The sequence below is a fragment of the Cygnus olor genome, chromosome 22 (assembly GCF_009769625.2).
Source record: "Cygnus olor isolate bCygOlo1 chromosome 22, bCygOlo1.pri.v2, whole genome shotgun sequence".
NCBI lineage: Eukaryota > Metazoa > Chordata > Aves > Anseriformes > Anatidae > Cygnus > Cygnus olor.
The window spans coordinates 594,649-613,981 of record NC_049190.1 but is presented as its reverse complement, the minus strand read 5'-3'; the positions used below and the strand labels follow the sequence as shown (position 1 = coordinate 613,981).

The following is a 19,333-nucleotide window of genomic DNA, read 5'->3' as shown; positions in this document are numbered from 1 at the left end:
AAAGGTAATTTATTCAATTGTATGCAAAAAAGGTAGCTGTAACGGCATGTACAAAGCCTGCTTTATTTTTGTCTATTGTATTATAAGTTTAATTCCTGTGAAAACATTGGTAACTCCATTGTGTACCTTTGGGGAGAACTTGACCAGTCCTAGCCTGGATTGGATTGACTTAATTAAATCCACTTGACTTTGACAGAGGAGGAACCTGATAGGCTTTCCCGGGGAGGAAGCTTAAATATCTCTGTGAATTGCAGGAGATGATGGGGCAGATGTGAGAGCACAGCAGAGGCTGCAAGGCTGGCACTCAGCCTGTGCCCAGGCATCCCCAGGGACACGCTCCAACTGCCTGCCGCTGCTTTGGCAGGGCTTGCTGCAAGCGCTGGCTCCTGCGGGCTGCAATGGGGTGGCACTCGGGTCCCCTCTCCTTGGTGGGAGTGGGAGGGAAGAGCTCCATTTCTGCTGAGTTTTCCATCCTCAATCAGCTCCGAACACTCATAAGGCAAGGGGTTATGATGAGGCTGGCGGCAGCTGCGTGGTCTCCTCCTGAGAGGCCTCCTGGTCTTACTGAGGTTGTTAGACGTTAGCACATCAAGACAGGCCAGTTACTGTCAGCATAATTTTTACTGCTGGTGTTGATATGGAAAGCAGTATGGAAGGCTACTTGATTTTCCAGACCTCCAGTAACTTCTGCGCTGGTTTTTGGAGAATGCCTCTGTTCCTTGATGAGTGAACTGGCTGCTTTCAGCCTGGAAGGTATCAAAAGAAACTCAGCATACAAGTTCACCTGTCACTTCTAAGTCACTTTCTTGACTGCAATCATCACTCAAACGGGGAATTTTTTTTTTTTTCCCAATCAACATCTGAGTGAGTCATTGGCATACAACCGGGGTTTGGTGTACCTCCTGCACTGACAGTCTCTGCGGGTGTTGCACATCGGGACAGAGGAAGCCTGGCTGGTGGTGTTTCAGCAGCTGTCAGGTAGTCTTCGTCCCAATGTTCAAATGATTGTACAATATTGTTCACTGCTGGTTTTGCCAAAGTCAAAAATAGAGGTGAAAGGACAGCTGGGCAGTGGCTATGATCTGTATTTCCATCACTGCAGCACAAGGACTTCAGAGACCTACAAAGCGTCTCCCATCGTCCTTGCAAGCAGAGAGCTCCCAGCACTGGCTTTAGCACACACCACCTGTGCTGAAGGCTGTGCTGGGGAAAAGCTATTAAAAATCCATACAAAGATGTAGCCTATATTAACCACGTTGCAAACTGAATCTTGGTTTTGCTGAACCAGCCAAGAAATAAGAGCAATACCGTGTGACCGGTCAGCACAATTAAACACCCCGCTCTGAGCTCAGGATGGCTCCAAAACGATCCGCAAAGTCAGCAGCAATGGCAAGGAGCTAATTGTCTGAGGAAACCATGGTTGGTGCGTGACTACTGAAACAGAGACTTAGTAAAAACAATTACTGGCTGGAAATTATCATGTTTTTATCAGAGAACTTTTACACTGCTCTGGAGAACACAAGCCAAACAGCAAAACATTTGGAACTTAAAAGCACGCTGGGAATATTTGCACACACTCCTGATTTTTACGGGCTCTTCAGTTAGCTATCTGATGTCCTCCCTTGCCCCTTAGCCCTCCCTCACCCTGTCCATCCACAGACCATTCCTGGTCTCCCTCCCCTCCTGGGGATGGGGCTAGTGGCCCTAGGGCAGAGCTTGCCAGGGATTGCCCTCACTCAGCCATGACTGTGGCCAGGTGTGGGGCACCAGCTGCAAGCCCTCGGCCCACTCAGACCTTATTTAAGGCCCTGAGCCCTGGTGTAGGCTGCAGGATGGTGCTGTGGTGTGACTGGAGGTGCTCATGCTGGTCTAGGTAAGCACAGACAGGCTGACCTCCTGGCCAGGGAGCAGCATTATCTCGCTGTTTTGGGTTTTCGTGTGCTGGGTGCATCCCCTGTTTTGTTGTGCTGGTGGTCCCAATGCCCTCTTGCCAGTGCTTCCACCTGCTCACTCCCTTTTTCTGCCCTGACTGGTGTGGTTTGAGCTGCAGCTCCAGCTGCCCGCCTACTTCCAGCATTGCATGCTGGTTGGCAGCTGCTGTGTCTGCTGAGCCTGCTCCGTACTCTGTAAGTTGGGGTACTAATGCTTCTACCATCAGTGATGACTTTGTGAAAGCCCACGATGCTTCATATTGTCTCTTGTATTTCAAAGCCCTGTGTTTTTCTGCTGAGTTTTCTGAAAGCAGCTGATCATCTGTCTTGCTGAAGGATTTTGTAGGGAATGCAGCTCTTTGCCTCTGTATTGTTTTTTGCAGTTACTGTGAGCCTGGAGGAAGGGTCCTCTGTTGGGACACCGCTTTCATTGTGTCTTTGTTGGCCATGTCAGCAAAGAGAATAGCAGATAAATTGTGGCTGCAGACAATTAAGGGTAGTGTGCCTCTGGGATTTGTACCAGATCCAGGACTATGCTGTATAGTCATTAATGATCTAGAAAAACAATAAGCAGTGAAGTAAGAAAATCTGTATATGACACACAGTTATTTAGAAAAGGCAAGTTTGAAGAACGGAGGGAAATTGTGAGGATGTCTACCAAAGCCTGGCAAAGAAGCACTGGCTTGTAAATGATGTTCAGTTTGACCAATGTAAATTGACGAACACTGGTTGCAATTATCTGAGCTATTTGCATGTATTTCTTTATTCTAAGCTAACACCGTAATTTCAGGAAGCATGCATATGTTTATGTTGGAGAAAAACTCTGCACCTATAATCTAAAAAGACAAGAAATATAGTATTCTTTGAAGCATAAGGCAGGTGGAAAAACAACAGCAACAAAAAAACAGCCCTGGAAATACGACACTTTAATGCAATGGCTTGTTCTCACCCAGAAATGTGTGTTGAGTTCTGACTGAGTTACCTCCAAGATTCAGAAGAAATAAAAAATGATAGTAATACTTTTCTGAATAAAATATAATTGCTCTGTGAAATTCCCTGCAACAAGTTATTACTGATTTCAAAGTGCTTGGCAGAATTCATAGAAAAATAGATTAGAAGATACCTTATTGGTCTCAAAGTTCAGCATGCTGCACTCCACAGCACCTTTGTCATAAAGTCTTTCATTTTTTTTCTGCCCAGTTTCAAGTGTCTCTGCTTAAGATAAATTACATAAAGGAAATGAACCTTTGTTCATCAGGATAAAATGCAAACCTCATGCTCATGGAGCTCCAGAATAAATTTCTCTGATTTCATAAATATCTATTCCAAGGACTTTTGCATTATGCTCCTAGAGCAGCTGGAAGCGGCAGTTGTGCAGGTGGGGTACTGAGATGTGTGGATGCCTTTCGGTGCTGTGTGGAAGGTGACCGTAGTGTGGTAAGTGCTGAGCTGTACGTGGGCTGCACTGAACCAGCTACCGATGATTTGGACTTCCTTGGTGTGCACTTGCCTTTAGCTGGTGTACTTGATAGGATAGTTGAAAGAAATACTTAGGGGGCTGCCAGATAATGCAGTAATTCCAGGGCATCTCTTGGTACAAGCCTCCTATTTGTCCAGTTTATTTCTTCTGTTACTTACTGTACTCAGAAAAGAACTAAGTCTGGCCCTAGGCCAGGGTGATTTGCTTGGCTACAAATCTTCCACCCTGGTGTCTCCATTCTGGTATAGACAAACAAGAAGAGAAAGATGGAAGGAAGGAGAAGGACAAAATGCCCTCCTGGAGACTGGCAAACTAGAGAATTACAGCACGTGGACGAAGTATCAGTTTGCCTGACTTGATCTCCAATTCCCTTACTGCTCACAACCTGTGACATTGCTGCTTTCCTCCCTCCCAAAACTGCAGTGCCCCCAATTAAACCTCTGGTCCAGTGTGTCTAAAATGTGCCACGGGGATAAGTTACCAGCTCACAAGATTCATGGTATTGCTTCTCCCCCAGTAACTAATAATTCCAGAGCAACATTCAGAATTGCGATTTATTCTAATTGTAAAACAGAAAGAAGGTAAATCACAGAGTATAATCATTTCTTTCTTATAAATCAAGCCACATCTAAAAACTTGTCCTCTGCATTCTCAAACAGACTGATACGGCGGCCAGCAGGAAAGAAGAGGGGTAAGATTTCATGTGTGCACATTTGAGGAACCTGTAACATTTAAAGGCAAGGCAAGTCTGAGCATTCACCCATGAATTTTTAGCATGCTTCCCCAGCCCATCAGTCACTCTTGAAGAGCTCAAAACTCTATTTTCCAGCATGGTCTTTATGACATACCTTTTCCTTGCCTTGCAGCAGCCCCGTTTTGCAGTTTCAGGCCCCTATGCCATCTTTGCTTCGTGTCCCAACATTGCACCCCATTGCAGTGGCCCGCCTGTGCTGTTGCACAACAGTTCAGGAAGCCTGCTCTGCAGAATGGGCACCTCCCCGTGAGGAGCCATCTGGTAGGTTATCCGTGATCCGAACTTCCTCTTCACTCTTTAGTACACAACCAGGATATCGAGGGATCTTTATCCCCTTCTGCTAAGGACTTCAAAGCTAACCTAAGCTACTATAAGCTGTATCCTTGTAGGTAATAATTATAGCCCAGTTTGCAGATGGAGACACTGGGAAGTTAAGTGACTTCTCTAGGGAGTTGCAGTGAGTTGCAGGAGAGCCAAGGGTGATGCTTGGAGAAGAGCCTTGCTGTTAGCATAGGTCCACATATCTTCATAGCAGGTAGAGAAAAGATGAAAAGCAATTTCAGTAGTTGGTTCTGACTTAACCACATCATTATGGAACTGAAGCTTCTTTCCATGCAATATCAAAGGGAGTAAAGCATGCCCCAAAGACAGAGCTGAATGTGGAAAATTGTGTACTTACAGCTCAGCCTTAGTGGCTTGGGGAAGGGACAGTGTTTAAAAGCAACCAAGGCAAACTCTTACAGTCTACAGAGTCATTAGTATGCCAAGTCCTGCAGGGCTTTCTGCATCCTCTTGGATTTGATAAAATTATAAATCAACCAGCAAAATTCCTTTTGGAACAGTCTGCGCTTCGGTCCAGGGCTGCTCGCCAGCTCCCTGCGGACAGAGTCTTCTCCATCTGCACAGGCAATCATCTGAGTTAGTTTCTTTGGTTTGGAAATGTGGTGTCATAATCAGGGAAGGTATGTACCAGATATTGAGCTGAAACAACTCAATTTACTGTGCATTGATAGCTGTCAGCATATATAACACCGTTTTCTCTTCATTGCTCTCACCCTTACCCTCCCCTTTTGCTTTTGCTCTCATAATCTTCTCATTGTTTCTTTGCCCTCCTCTCATTCTGATTCCTACTCTTCCAACATCACCCCCTCAGTCTGGGTTTTAATTTCTCCCCTTGGCCCAGGGCTGGGAAGCACGTTGTGCTGCTTCTCCTGTCCAGCCACTGGAGAATCAAAGGGCCCTTAGCCCCAGTGATATTCTCTGGTCCTGGAAGAGTTTCCAGTCTTAGCTGGACCCGCGTAGCTCTGATGGAATTTATGCCACATTTGTAGGAGTGAGAATGAGATCAGGATCTGTGCTATTATATCCATACAAACCTTTGTTTCAAGAGAACACTCTCATTGTCAATATTATTGTTTGCAATCAAGCATGGCACAGATGCTGCTTTAAGCACAGAGCTGGGGGTTGGAACTATATATATTAAAATTACCATTCTGAAAATTGTTCCCTTCCTTGTGTGGGCAAGTCTCCCTGCCCCTGTCACTGTCTGTGCAGCAGAGATAATTGTTGGGACATTGCTCATGGGACAGGACAGGATTAATATGTTAAAAAGCACTCTCTGTTGGATTAGCTTTTCTTCCCTTCAAATTGATGACAAAGCTTGCATGGCCTTCAACTGAAGTGCTCACACTGCCAAGCGGTTTTGAAAACCATACCCTTACTGTTTGCACAGCACTCTGCGGGTGCTTGGAGCAATCCAGGAGCGCAGGGACAGGCTGTAGCTGTGCCACTGATGTTAATGTCTTCTCCCTCAGCTTATGCCTCTTATTTTGTAGGAAGAAAAAGTCTTTACATTAGCTAGACCCCCTGTGCTGGTCTGTATTATGAATGGCCTTTTTTGAAAAGAAATGCATAATTGAAGTTACTCCTGCAAGTTTACAGTTGAGTGTCCAAGATTGTGGGATTCAGCACTGAAAGCATCTGCATCTCTTGTTAAATGAATGTGAATTTACTAGAGAAAACATTAAGTGGGATTTTTCAAGAAACTGAAGCAGCCAATGGGAAGGCAGTGGCACATACGTTCCTAATTCTCTCCCATTCTTCTGCATAGCCTAGACTTCAATGGCCAAGGTCTGGCTGGTGCCCGAGTCCTTCTGAAAGTCAGGAAAAACCACTCAGCTGTTAGCAACAACGTCCGGGGGTCTGCTGCTGCTTGTCCACCTCCCTCAGCGGTCACAGCTTCCATGGTCCCGTGGCACGTTTCTGGCAGCACTCCCTGTGGGATGGAAGGTGTCCATCAGCCCGCAGCATGCTTTGCTTTCCCCCACTCTGCCCTGGTGGAGAGGTGCTGAGCATTGCACGCCTTCCTCCTTGGAGCACAGGGCTCTGCAGCCAGGCAGGAGGCTGGCCCAGGTGGCGGTGTGACCCTGGTCCCCGCATCCTCCTCCTCTTCCCTGGGCCTGACCCTAGCCAGAGCATGGTAGAGGAGGCTGGGGCTGGCCAGCAGGACCCTAATGAGCCTGGGACTCAGCCCTGATGATGAAATCTTCAGGCGTGAGACAGTAACGAATGGTAATTCTTCAAGCCCAGCCATTGCTCTACTTTTTTCCCCTTAACAACTGAACTGATTAGAATGAAACTTTGACTTGATTAGTGATTATTGTCTCTGTATGGCAGTTGCTTGCAGCCCTTTCATTTCCTTGGTTTGTTTTTAAAAAAACATTGGCAGGCATTTCATCCCCTGATTTAATGCCTGGGTTCTCTGCTCCATATTCATTTCTCTCTCCCTCTCTTTTCCCCCCTCACGCTTAAAGGAATCCAATTATTGTTTTATTGTTATTTAGTGTATAAAACAGGGATGAGACTTCTGAGGTGTCTGTTCCCCTTGATTCCTATCACTGGAGGGAAAAACACGCACACGCACGGATGTGCTCTGTCACGCAGGGGGATGGAGATGAAGTTGCAGCAGTCCCTAAGTACAGAATAATATGCAAGAGCAGCTCCATATTTCTTTCTCTGGGGCTTCAGCCCACTGAACTGCTTTACTCTTAAAGCTCCTACACATTGGAGGCTTATTCAGCATTATTTCTGTTAATTATTGGCATTAGAACAGTTTCTAGAAATCCTGGATGAGGCTGGAGCTGTTACTATGATGATTTATTGCCTCCTCTCATCCCCTAAGAGGCCCAGCTGAAGCCAAGCCTGGCTACGTAGTAGCTGCTACGTAGACAGAAAGCACGCAGCGGTGCTGATGCACGGTGCCTCCTGCTGAGGACAAGGTCAGAGCAAGCGGCTGGGCAAAGTCAGGCTTAAATGCTGAATAACACTCGTACCAGGGCACGAGGCAGAGGCAGCAGTGATCCCTGCAGCAGCTGCCTGTCACATCCACGCAGGTGGGCATCTCGGGATGATGCCAAGGACTCTGCAAGCCCTGGTGTGGCCTCCTCCACCAGAGATCCCGTGGGATTCCCACCCTGCAGCAGCCTGGGCTGCTTCTGGTTCTCTGCTGAGTGAGGCTTTGGTCTCTGGTGGTATCGGGTCTGATGCGAAGTCACCCTCCCACCTTTCACCCATCCCACGAAGCCTGTGCAAAATATTTATAGTGGGGACCAGCTAGAACCCAGCTCCTTCTGGAAATGCAGCTTGTGTGCTGCATATTTCAATAACAATGACTTACTAAATAATAACTGACATTTACCTAGCTGCTTCTTGTCCTCAGAGTCCCCAAGATTTGGCAAACTTTAATTAATAGTTGTTTTAATAGTTAAATAACCTTTATAACTGCATTTCATTTATTCAGGGCCCATCAGAAATAAAGTCATAATGATCTGAGTCAAGTGATAAAACACAACATCTGGTTTAATGTTTGCAGGCTATTAATGAACTGCGTAACCAGGCAGGTGAACAATATATTTATTTTTCTGCTTGTAAGAACATGCATTTTTGAGAGAACTGCTGCTAGGTACTGGAGTTTTCTTTTCTGCTTCTGGCACTTGCTCTTTTCCAGTTACGAGTTCAGGCTCACTGTGGTGGATCAGCTTTCCCTCCCTGCTCTGGGAGTTAGAGGTAGGGCTGTTCAAGGTCCCCTGTGGGCAGCAGGGCTTTTCCTCTGTTTACGCTGTGGTTTTCTGGAGAGTGGAAGCATGCCGTCCGGCGGGTGGGCGGTGGGCCCACTGTTGGTCCCCTCTGCGTGTCCCCACTAGAAGGGAAGGGACCTGGCTGCTTTCATAGCAGTGCCCTGTGCCTGCTGCAGAGCCCTTCCTTGTTCTGGTTCAGTTGCCCTGGCATTGTGCTCACCAGCTGAGTGCACTGGGTGTCAGGGAGTCCTGCTGTATCAGAGATGTCCATGGACAAAGTGGCAGAAGCACTGTTGATTTATCTCTGGATACAATCTTTGCCATCTGTTTTTATATTGCTTTCAGCACAAGATAAGTAGTTCCCATATAGTGCGTGCTTCATAGACTGTAAAGTTCATGAGTCTGCAGAATTTATGATAAGGCAGAAAATTGTCTTAGTGCATCATTCATGTGAGCAGGGTCCAGAACAAACGTTGCAGCCTCCAGATGTTTCTTTACGCTCAAGAGGTGGCCATCCACTGCCTGTACGTGCTGCTGGTGAGATCTGGTCCTCACCTCCTCCCCTTGCACGGGGTCTTTCTGTCTGACTTTGAGCAAGTTGTGTCCCAGAGTCCTGGGCCCTTACGTGTGCACTGGCAGCAGCTGCTGATGCCAGACCCTCTGTTCCTGAATGATTCTGAGAGCCTGGCTCCGAGCGACACAGGGGCAAGCGTAGAACTGAGCATAAAGAGCCTGGTCTGTGCCAGCTGGGGGCAGAGCCATCCCACCTGCCTCAAGCAGCAGAAGGAGGGAGCCCCTGGCTGGCTTCAGCTCCCTGCAGGAGTGTTAAACAATCTCCCCTGAACTCCTGACTTGGGTTTCTTTGTCTTTTTCTGCAGCCTATTAAGACTGCATCCTGACTAATGTTGCTTAGCGCAGCTCCCGCTCCCTGGTTCCCAGAGCACAGTCTGCACAATAAAATTAGCTTCCTCGGGCACTATTTTTGGTGCTTCTCCCCCCCTCCAATGTTACCTATTAATTGCACTCAGAAAATATTCCAGAAATTTACTTATGCCCTTGAGCTATATTCATGTTTATTTCCATAACTCTTTGATACAATATTTGTCTTTGCCTGAAATAGTTTGCCAAAAGGAAGGGAAAGGAAGAAGCAGCATATGAAGGATTTGGATTACCTCACATCTGCCTTTCTTTAAGCGGCCCATATGGGAAAACATATTCTTTTGCACAGAATTTGTTAAAGGTTTCATAAAATGCATTGCATACACATTTAACACAGAGCCTAACAATATTTATATTTAAAATGGGTCCAAACAGATCAATTTGGCGAGTGTTGGAAACACGTAGGGTGGCAGTTCACATTGAGAATGTAATAGTCTTGTTATCTCTTTCCATTTGTGGGATCTGTTCCTGCCATAGGTTTGATGGGAGGAAAAAAGCTATCCAGCTTGTTAAGTATAAAACTCATAATATATGCCATTTTATGAGCACATTTCATCTGTGAAGCTCAGAAAAGGCAACATTATCCATAGTTTCCTTTAAGACAAGTGGTTGAGTAAATGGGAATTGACATCAGCAGATACTTCATCTGTTTCCTTTGTGTTGGTGTAAATCATGAGGGGCTGCTTGCAAACCTTTTATTCCTGTCTGCAAGTAGTTACTCACATGAACAGTGCCATCGACTTCATTGCAATAATTCAGGGCAATAATGACTCGTGGGCTCATCCAAGCCGTGCAGCCCTGCAGGGTGACGGTGTCTCTGCTCCCCGAGGACAGCAGGGAAGGAGCGGGTTCATGGACATACATGCTGTGATTTCGTGGCCGCTGTGGATCCAGCTGCGGGTTTATACAGCTCGGGGCATTTGGGAAAGCCATGACAAGCGTGTCCCGGCAGAACAGCTGGAATGCTCCTCACTGTCCAGGTTGTGGTGGTGTTGTTCACCTGCCTGATGCAGTCATAGCTTGGTGTCTTTCTGGGGGCACCGTATTCTGCTGCCTTCTAACAAACATCCAGACTTGTTCAAGTGCTGTGACACACCAGAGCTGGCCTAGAAGAGAATACGTCTTGCTGCAAAATGTCTTATTTCTGAATTGTCTTTAATGTAATAATTTTTAAAAATCTCTTCCCTGCCCCTTGTGTATTTCATTAAATGCGCAGCCCCAGTATCTAAACAAGAATGGATGCTCAGGTTTAACAGATAAAAGGTAAAAGCAGAAACTGAAGAGAGCTAATCAAATTCGATTAGCTAGTTTCAGACTTCACTGGGTTTTGTTTGGTCTGGTTTATCTGAATCTTTATTAGATAAGCTTGAATTGGCAACACTGGTGTATGATGCAATATCCTACGTGATCTCCATCTGAATTGGCAAGGGGCAGCTCACCAGCCCTGCAGCCATCCTTCTGAGTGCTGCTCACAGCTAGCTCTGCCTGCCTGGAGATAATTTTATTTAATCTTGGCAATCTTCCGCTATATACTTAAGTAAACAAAGATCAAGCTACTCACAACCTTAACTAGGCTACACATAAATAATAGATTACTGGATTAGCCAGGAGTATAGAGGAGACGTAAGAGTAAGAATAACAACAACAAAAAAGCTACCAGTATTTTACTTGCCGTGTAACCACACAGCTCATCCCTTTCCCCTGTCCCTTCCCACCCAGTGGATCTTATTTGCTCACTGCAAATCTGAGGAAACAATCTGAGTGCTCAGAGTGGCAGAAAGGCGGATTGTTTGGAGAAGACATCACTGACTACTATGAGGAATGGTGCGTGTAATGCCAGGGCTGAGTGGATGGGGAAAAGGAACAGGTATGGTACCGGTGCTTGGGTGCATGTAGCTGGCAGCTAAATTCTCCCCTCAGTGCTTGAAAATCAACCCAACCCCTTCCCAGCAAGTCTGAAACTTTTTGAGCTGTACTTGTGAGTGATTTCCATGTCATGACTAGGATACCTTTCAAAGGACAGACATTTCTGAGGACAACACTGTTTTTTGCCAGTGATGCTGAGCTAAGCACTGACTTTATCCTTATAGACATGCCTTTCTGTCTTCAGAAAAATACTTTTTTTTCCCCTCTACCCTTCTGATACATTTACTGGTACACACACCAGGCAGTCTTCTGTAATGAAGAACAGTTTTGCACTCCTCAGATGTGCATGAGTTTATGCAACGTTCAGTCATGGTGGTGTCCAAGCAAGCCTTATGAAAGGAAGGGTGCTCTGCTGCTGGCGTCCAAGGAGACCACCTGTGGCTCATGGGTGCTGGAGTCTGAAGGCAGAGATCCCATGTGCTTCCACTGGACACTGCAGGGCTTTATCATGTATCATCCTGGAAAACACAGGGGCTCTCCAACAGATGCAATTCTTGCTGCAGGTCTTGGTTTGCCAAGGAGACAGCACTTTGGAGATGGCAGTTCCTCTGGGCAGAACTGTTGGGGGCTGTGCCCCTCTGTCGCAGAGGACAACCAAAGTGAGCCCTGACCAGTGCTGCCTCCCTCTGCACTATCAACAATGGGTGAAAATGGTCCTTTAGCCAGGCATATTACTCACTGACATCTTCTGTCTTTAAATGATAGAGTGATTCAGCCGAGTCAAAAATAACTGTCTGGCTGTGGTAGTTCATCCTGGATCAGCAGTCCATGTGGTCTCTCTCTGTCAACGTGTGTCCTATACTAATGATGTGATAGCTTTGAAAAGTTGAGCTATTTACACAAGGTCACTTTATTAGTAGGGAAATCACTCTTATGATAAATGAGCATTCTGCAGCCTGTCACAGGCGCTCTCCTGTCCCGCTCAGCAACTTGCTCAGCCCTGCTGCTGCTCAGCTCAGCAGCCTTAGCAAAAAATACACCTTCAGTAAGAAAACACAGCAGAAAAAAGTGCTGGTGGGTGGCTGCTTTCTCTTTTCATCAGTGCAGCGCCAGGTTGAGGGAGGAGGTGAAACATCCCTGCTCTTCACTCCGCAGAGGCGGCTGCTTCTCCAGGCTGTCTGGGTTCCTGCGTGCTCTGCGCCGCAGCTCCAGCCATGGGCTGGCTTGTGGGCGATGCTGGCGGGCAGCCCAGAAGACCCGAGCTTGCATCAGGTGGCCCTGCCCCAAGTTGTGCCCTCCACGCAGTGGCAGGGTCTGCTTCCTGGGCACAGTCTTGCTCTGCTCTTTCCTCATTCCCCCTTTTCTGTCTTAGGTGTGTATGTGTGAGCATTGATTCCAAAATACCTTTCAAAAACTTGGTTGGCATGAACTGCGCAGAGCTGCAAGCCTCTCGGATGCCAAAGTCTCTTAAAGGTGGGAAAAAGCTACTATATCATTTGGGTACTTCTGTTGATTTTTGATTATTCTGACTTGGGTTTGCCTGTGAATAGAGAGAAGGTCTGCATGTCCTCCAGCCCTGGTGCAGTCTGAAACCCTTTACCCTGCTGGTGCTCTGCCCAGCCACTGGGGAGGGGGCTGACTTGCAGGGCAGCTGGGAGGCGTGCTCAGGCACACGGCGACCTATGATAACTGGGATACACCAGCAGAAGGCATAAAATATTGTAAGAAGATATTTTTCAGGCAATGTGCTGACACAGCACCATCTCTGTTTCTTAACTGGGAGTGATGTATGAATTATCTCAACCTAAAGCTTGAAATATACATTATAGTCCATATCTCTGTGTTTTATTTGGGCTGTAAAGTGATACCTTATTATTTCTCCCTTCTGGGCATCCTTTAATGAATCTAGATTTGAAAGTGAAATATTTATTATATTTCAGGAGGTTATCCATGGAAGAACAAGAGGAGTAATATGCAAATGTGCAAGAAAGATTTTTAAAGTCACTTTTATTAAGAAAAATGTGCAAGCATGCATCCCTCAAGACATTGAATGAGTGTCCCTAAAAAGGGATTTACCAGGGATGTTGGTGGTGAGATTCTCTCTGGGGAAACTACCATGTTCTCCCTCCTCATAAATGCTTTGTTTTCATCCATTTTACGTTCGTGTTTTTAAGTTATGCTATTTTCAGTCAAGGCTATGTGTTGGTGGCATACTTGTCCTGGAAGGTGGCAGACCCTACTGATCAGTGACACAGGCAGCAAAGCTGGTTTCTGCCTTCCCTGACATCCAGATGCAGGAGCTGAGAGAAATACTGTGTCTCTGGAGATGAAGGGTCCCTGCCGAGTGACATTTTCTCTGCCTGATGTATTGCTCTGCACCTGTTGCCAAGTGATGAGGTGTGAGCCTGCCAGCCGTGCTGCGCCTGAGGAGCGAGCCCGATGGCACCCGCTCGGCTGCCGTGCCCTCCTGGGGACGGGGCAGCGCTTCCAGGGGTGAGCTGCTGGAACAAGAGCCGGGCCACTTCTGCCACTCGGTGCTCTGTGTCCATTGCATCCGAGCCCTGCTGTGTGCTGCCTGCTCTGGAAGTGTTGAGTACGTTCCCCTGCAGCCTGAGTGCCAGCTGAGGCTGAGCAAGAAGTGCTCAAATGGTAGAGACTCAACCGTGTTAATTTGGATAATACTTAAAAAAAAAAAAAAAGTAAAAAGTAAGCACCAGCGTATGTTTATAGCCTGGATAAAACTGCATTGTGGAGCCCTGTAGCAATGATGTGCTGGAGGTCTGTGGTTGCTCTAACAGGTCCTGCGGTCCCAGCAACTTCAGGGGAATGCTAAGATGGCAGTCGCAGAGATGTTTAATTGTTTTCTGGATTCTTCAGTCTGGTCAATTTAGTGGCTTGAAAAAGACAGAAGAGTCTTATTCCTGTAAATAAACCTCCACACACCCATTTGTAAACAAACACATAAATCCAGGTTTAGCAACATAGTTAAATGCTGTTGAAAGTTCTCAGCAACTCCCTCCTTGATGAACTGTGAGTTTCAAAACCATGGTGCAAAAAAAAAAGTCTTGCAGCTGCAATGGTATCAAGATGAGCCCAAGCTTCGTTAGAACAAATGCCATTTGTTTAAAAATAGAAATATTATGCCATCTTCCAGCAGCAGAAATGAAATAAGCTATTAAAGGATTATGATTCTGTGACTTCAGACCTATTGTAGTCTTAATATTTCATGGTGCATTGACGTAGAGTACATAATATGCTGAACAGCACTGTTGGCTTCAGCTGTTGCAAACAGTATGGTGCAGAAATAATTGAACTAAAAAGAAATTACAGCTATTCAGAGAGGTAGCAACTCTGCTGTGTAGATGCGAGAATGTAGGTGCTGAGCCAAGCATGCACTTAAAAATAACAATTGTTTTTGATGGAAAAAATTTAGGTAGATTCTCTCTTTTAGGTAGAAAAAATTAGGTAGATTTTGCTGGCATGGTCGTTTATGGTAGGACCAAGTAGGAGTCAGATGCTGTACTGCCCTGCCAATGGAGGGAGATCTGACTTGTCAGCAATATATAAGGGCAAAGAGTATGGAATATGAGGCCTTATCTATACAGAGAATGACATTCATTTAAGGAACGCTGGTGTGGATCTCTGTTTATGCTTTTAAGTCTTAGATGTATCATCCAGTTACTGCAGCTTAACAAGTCGCTGTTTGTCAGCGGTGCTGTTAAGTAACTGTTTACGCACTCTTAACCCAGCGTAGATATGACATAAACCATGTCAGATTACATCTTTCATCTGGTTTTATTCAGTTCATTTAGCTTAAACTAGTTCCTAGTCCTTAAACAAAACCCAAACAGAGCTAGTTTCCATCAAAATAGCTGCCTGTACAGACTCTTCTTGTATCTTAACCAAGCTGTATTTTAAGTCAAACTGGGTAAACATGTGTAGGCGATTCCTTGGGCTCAGACATTGCACATCAGCAGAAAAATCTTCTCCTGTAGTCCTGTCTGACTGCTTTGGTGAAACATGGAACTGCAGAGGTGGAAGGGAGAAAGCGACTGGGAGGGGATGCCAAGCAAAGGCAGCAGGAGCCATCCAGGGTGCTGCCCTAGGCACCTCGGGCATACCACGAGACCCTGGTCACCCTCTCAGAGCACTGTCAGCCCTGCCAATGGCTTGTGTCACCCCGCAGCCTCCACAGGAGCGTTTCGGGTGCCTCAGGGTACTTGAAGTGGCACAAGCTGCCTGCACATGAGCAGCTGAATGGCACACGCCTGACTCTGGCCATAAGCACAGCTGTTCCGTGGTGGTGCCCCCTGAGAGCAAGTCTGTGCTGCCTTCCTTTGCAGTCCTGTTGAATACAAGGTGGTGTAGATTTATGCAGGACCTAAATGTTGCATGTTCTTTGTGATGGGTTTCTGTACCGCAGTGACTATATATTTTCAGCTCAGCCTTTTGTTCTCCCCCAACTGCCCATCTTACCCATGATCCCTTCCAACAGGGGGAAGATTTTACTCGAAGGATGTTTGGATTCTAAACCTTCTCTTGTCTGACTGAGGCTTGCCCAGACGCAATATAAACAGCCAGTTAATTTTCACTGTTGTCCCCTCACCCCCAATCAAAAACATACAGTTTTGATTCCTGTATCATGTACATGCCATCCATTCAGAGGAAGATCTATCATTTGGGGGTTTTGATGCCTATGACCAGTAAATCAGAGGGTCCTGCCCTTGCTAGCAAGACATTTTAACAAGCTTTTAGGGAGGTTGTGTGTGTGAGAGAGAATTGAGAAGCAGTCTGTTTTTTAGCCTTCTGGATTCCTTTGACTGCCAGTGGCAAATGTCTTATCTTTTTAAATACCCTACTTTTTAATATTACTGTTGTGTTTAATATAAATTGCTCTGTTTTGTTTTTATCTAAATAACACCAGAATCTGGGAGGGAGGAAGCAATGGCTTGCGAGAGGTTAGGACCTTTGATTTTCTCCTTGCAGCTGTCAGAAGTCTCCTGTCTCTGGCTACATGTTCTGAGCAGAGGTATAATCATCAATCTGGAGACATCTAATTAGGCTCACTCCTCCCCGCCTGCCTGCTGTGGCGTGAAAGCCTTTGCCTGGCAGAGCTCTCAGGCTGACAAACAGGCGCTTCTGCGCTCACAAGAGACATGCCAGTGGTAGCGGGGTGCTACTAGCTGGAGCCTTTTGTAGCAATATTACCCAATTTCTCAGAGCTGCACCCCTTGCTGTGCAGCCAAGCTGCCCCATGTTGCTGAGGGCAAAGGGGAGGAATGGCTAAGTGCAGTGACAGAGGGGTGCCAAGCTCAGCGCCTCCTGTCATCGCGGTGACAGCGTGAGGACTGCTCGAACAGTTAGGAGTTTTCACCCAGGAACAGAGTGGAAGCCCACTGAATGGGAAGCTCTCAGATTTGGAAGGGAAGGGGACTAAAGACACTAAGACACGTACCCAGGGGCTTGGGGGGCAGTGTTGGTTTGGGATGGAAGTTCCCAAGGAGATCAGACTGGATTGGCACTTGCAATGTTATCTGGATTTCTTGCAATGTCTGCTGGATTGCTGTTTCTTTCAGATGCATGCTTTCCCTCTCCTCACATAAACCCAACACGCCAAAAGTCCACTTAACCAAGAGTTATATTGCTCTAAATGTTAAAGGAGTGAGATGAGTGTACCTGGGCTATAACTGCATATGGAAAAGATGAGGACTAGATCCTCTCTGCCTTTAAACCTTTAGTCAGAGTGGCCCGTCAGGAATGTGTGGACCCTTTCTGGATGGAGTACAAGGTGGATGACACAGCCAAGAGCAGGTACCAGAGTATAAAAGGGTCTGAGCTGTGATGCAGAATGGGCAGAAGCAGCCAACTGAATCCCCAAAGCTCTGCTGGCCTTCACCCAAGCTGTCTTTGACGCAAGGATTTGTCTTTTGCTTCTGTACGGCCTCTAGCACAAAGGAGCCCCAGTACGGCAGAAGTGACAGCAATAGCAACACATCAGGTATGTCTCCGGTATAGGCATAGCCTATTGCTTGAGGGATTAGAAATGTGGTTCTTGTTGCTAATAATTATGGAGCTTGACATTCATGTTGTTTCCACCCCTGTCCCTGTGTTGCTCCCTACGCAAAGCCACCTGGCCCTCTGTGTATGTGCACAAACAACCATGGGACACAAAATCAGCCACGGCGTTTTCAGTTGCACCTGCCCTAGCCAAATGTTTCCTCATCTCCTGGTCCTGCTTCGTTCCCCAGCCCGATCACCAGTGCTCTGCCAGCCAGCTCACATGTGCAGTGTTCTGGCTGTCATACAGATTTGCCTTGAGTCACATCCTTCATTTTAAGGTATTTTGACTGCCTGGTTCCTCATCACCTCCCGCTGCCGTTCCTGCCCTGACTGCAGCTAGCTCTGTGCCTCTTGCTTGGCTTCCCTGTCCGCCTCCAGAGCAGTGGCTACTGACTGCTGTTGGATCCGTGTTTTGGATTAGCTGGACCTCAGGTCTGATCCAGTCTGGCACTCGCTGCATTCCTGTATTTCTTTGAGCTGTTAACTGCTGAGCTGCCTGTCACTCACACGGTGACATCTGTCACTCATGTACTTACTGTCTGTGTGACAAGAAATGTGACTGAGTAAGGCTCCCGGGAGGAGGCTGACAAAAGGGAGGGAGGAGAGGCAGGCAGAGGCTCCTCTGGTGCCCGATCTCCAGGAACACAATGTTGTTTAAGAAATAGAAGAAGGAAAAAAAAAAAGCCATTTTTGATCATTTCATTTTAAGCAAGAAATAAAAGAGGAAGAAATGTCCCAGCAGTATTGAAAAGTTTCAACAGTGCTGGATTATAGCATGGCAATGTTTCATTTAGAAATAGATTTTTCACTTGAAATTTGTTAAATGGTGTATGTCAACTAGGAAACTCCAATGTTTTGATCACTGGAAAGCATCTGTTGGAAGGGTAACTTTTTTCCACAAAGAATTTTGAAATATCTCATTTCCAACTTGTAACAAAGACAAATTTCAGCGTGGGAGAATTGCTCTTAGTGTCTGTCCCATGCTCACAAATACTAACACTGCATGCTGAGGGCAGGAGGCCTTTTTACCCGCTCACACCTTGAGGGATGTGAAATCAGGTTGAATAGTTCTGGTTCCTTAACTACCTAATGAGATTCCATTCATATGCAAGGAAACATCACCACCAGTGCTAGTTATGATAGATCAGTCTTTGCTGGATGATCTGTTCCTGTGTCTGTCTGTATATGCATACATGTAAATAATAATAATGTTTAACATGTATATGAAATGTTTTTCCTGTGATTGCAACTCATTTCTAAATGAACAGGGTTACTTGCAATCCAGATCGGAATACAGCAGTCTGTAATCTAGAAAGACTGAGCTGTAGTGCTTCCAGCCTGTCTCGATGACTGATGCAATACTGCTACAGGAGAGCAAGCCCAGAGCCTGGCAGGGGCCTCGCCTCTTCGCTTGCTGTATTTTGGTGGCAGTATTTCCCGTAACAGCTCTGCTGCTGTAGCATCACCACTGTTCATTTCCATTTCCTCTGGAGCTCAGTCCTTTTCAAGGGCAGGCTACTGGGGATGTGTCCAAAATACGTTTTCTAATTAAAGGGAATTGTTTACTTGATGTAGAGGGAGGAAAAGATAGTCCCTTTGGCTGGATGTTTCTTCCTGGGTAAGACGCATTAATGATGGTGCTCTTTGATTCCTTTTTTTTTTTTTTATTCCTCCCTAATCTGCATCCACTCCTTTTCCTTCAAAGACCCCTTCCTCCTTTATACTTCATTTCTTTCTTCTTTTGGCCCTTTCCACCCTTATGCTTACAGCCACTAATCAATGCTCTCTGCTCTCTCCTCTGCTCTGTATCAAGTTGCTTGCGAAGCCTTTTTATTTGCCTGTGCCAGCAAGCCCCAGATCTTCCTCCCGATGCCGGGTATTGCCCCAGCACCATGCCCGCACAGCACCATGCTGCTGCTGCTGGGGGCTTGCAGCCATTGCAGTTACCTGCCTTGTGGTAGTGCTTGATGTCCTCACCCAAGAGCGTGACCCCAGAGTGCCAAAATCGGTGATGTATGCTGGTCCACACTTCTCCAAAGCAGAATGTAAATTCATGTGTTTTTAAGTGTGTGTTTTGATCAAATGTAAATTTTTTTGGTCAGGGATAAAGTTTCCTGAAAACTTTTTGGCCTGCTCTGCCCTCTAGCCTCCCCCCAGAGCAACATGATGTCACAGCACAAGCACCCTTTCAGCATCTGCTGGGCACCGTTGCTGCTCCTGCTCCTGG

At 46.4% G+C, this 19,333-nt stretch overlaps 1 long non-coding RNA gene across 1 annotated transcript; it reads left to right on the top strand.

The window, feature by feature from the left end:
• The first annotated feature begins 1,824 nt into the window (after nucleotides 1-1,824).
• On the top strand, nucleotides 1,825-17,773 carry LOC121058513. The gene is made up of 3 exons (XR_005814217.1): nucleotides 1,825-1,873; nucleotides 12,419-12,519; nucleotides 12,987-17,773. It is a non-coding gene; the product is annotated as an uncharacterized LOC121058513 (long non-coding RNA).
• The last annotated feature ends 1,560 nt before the right edge of the window (nucleotides 17,774-19,333 follow it).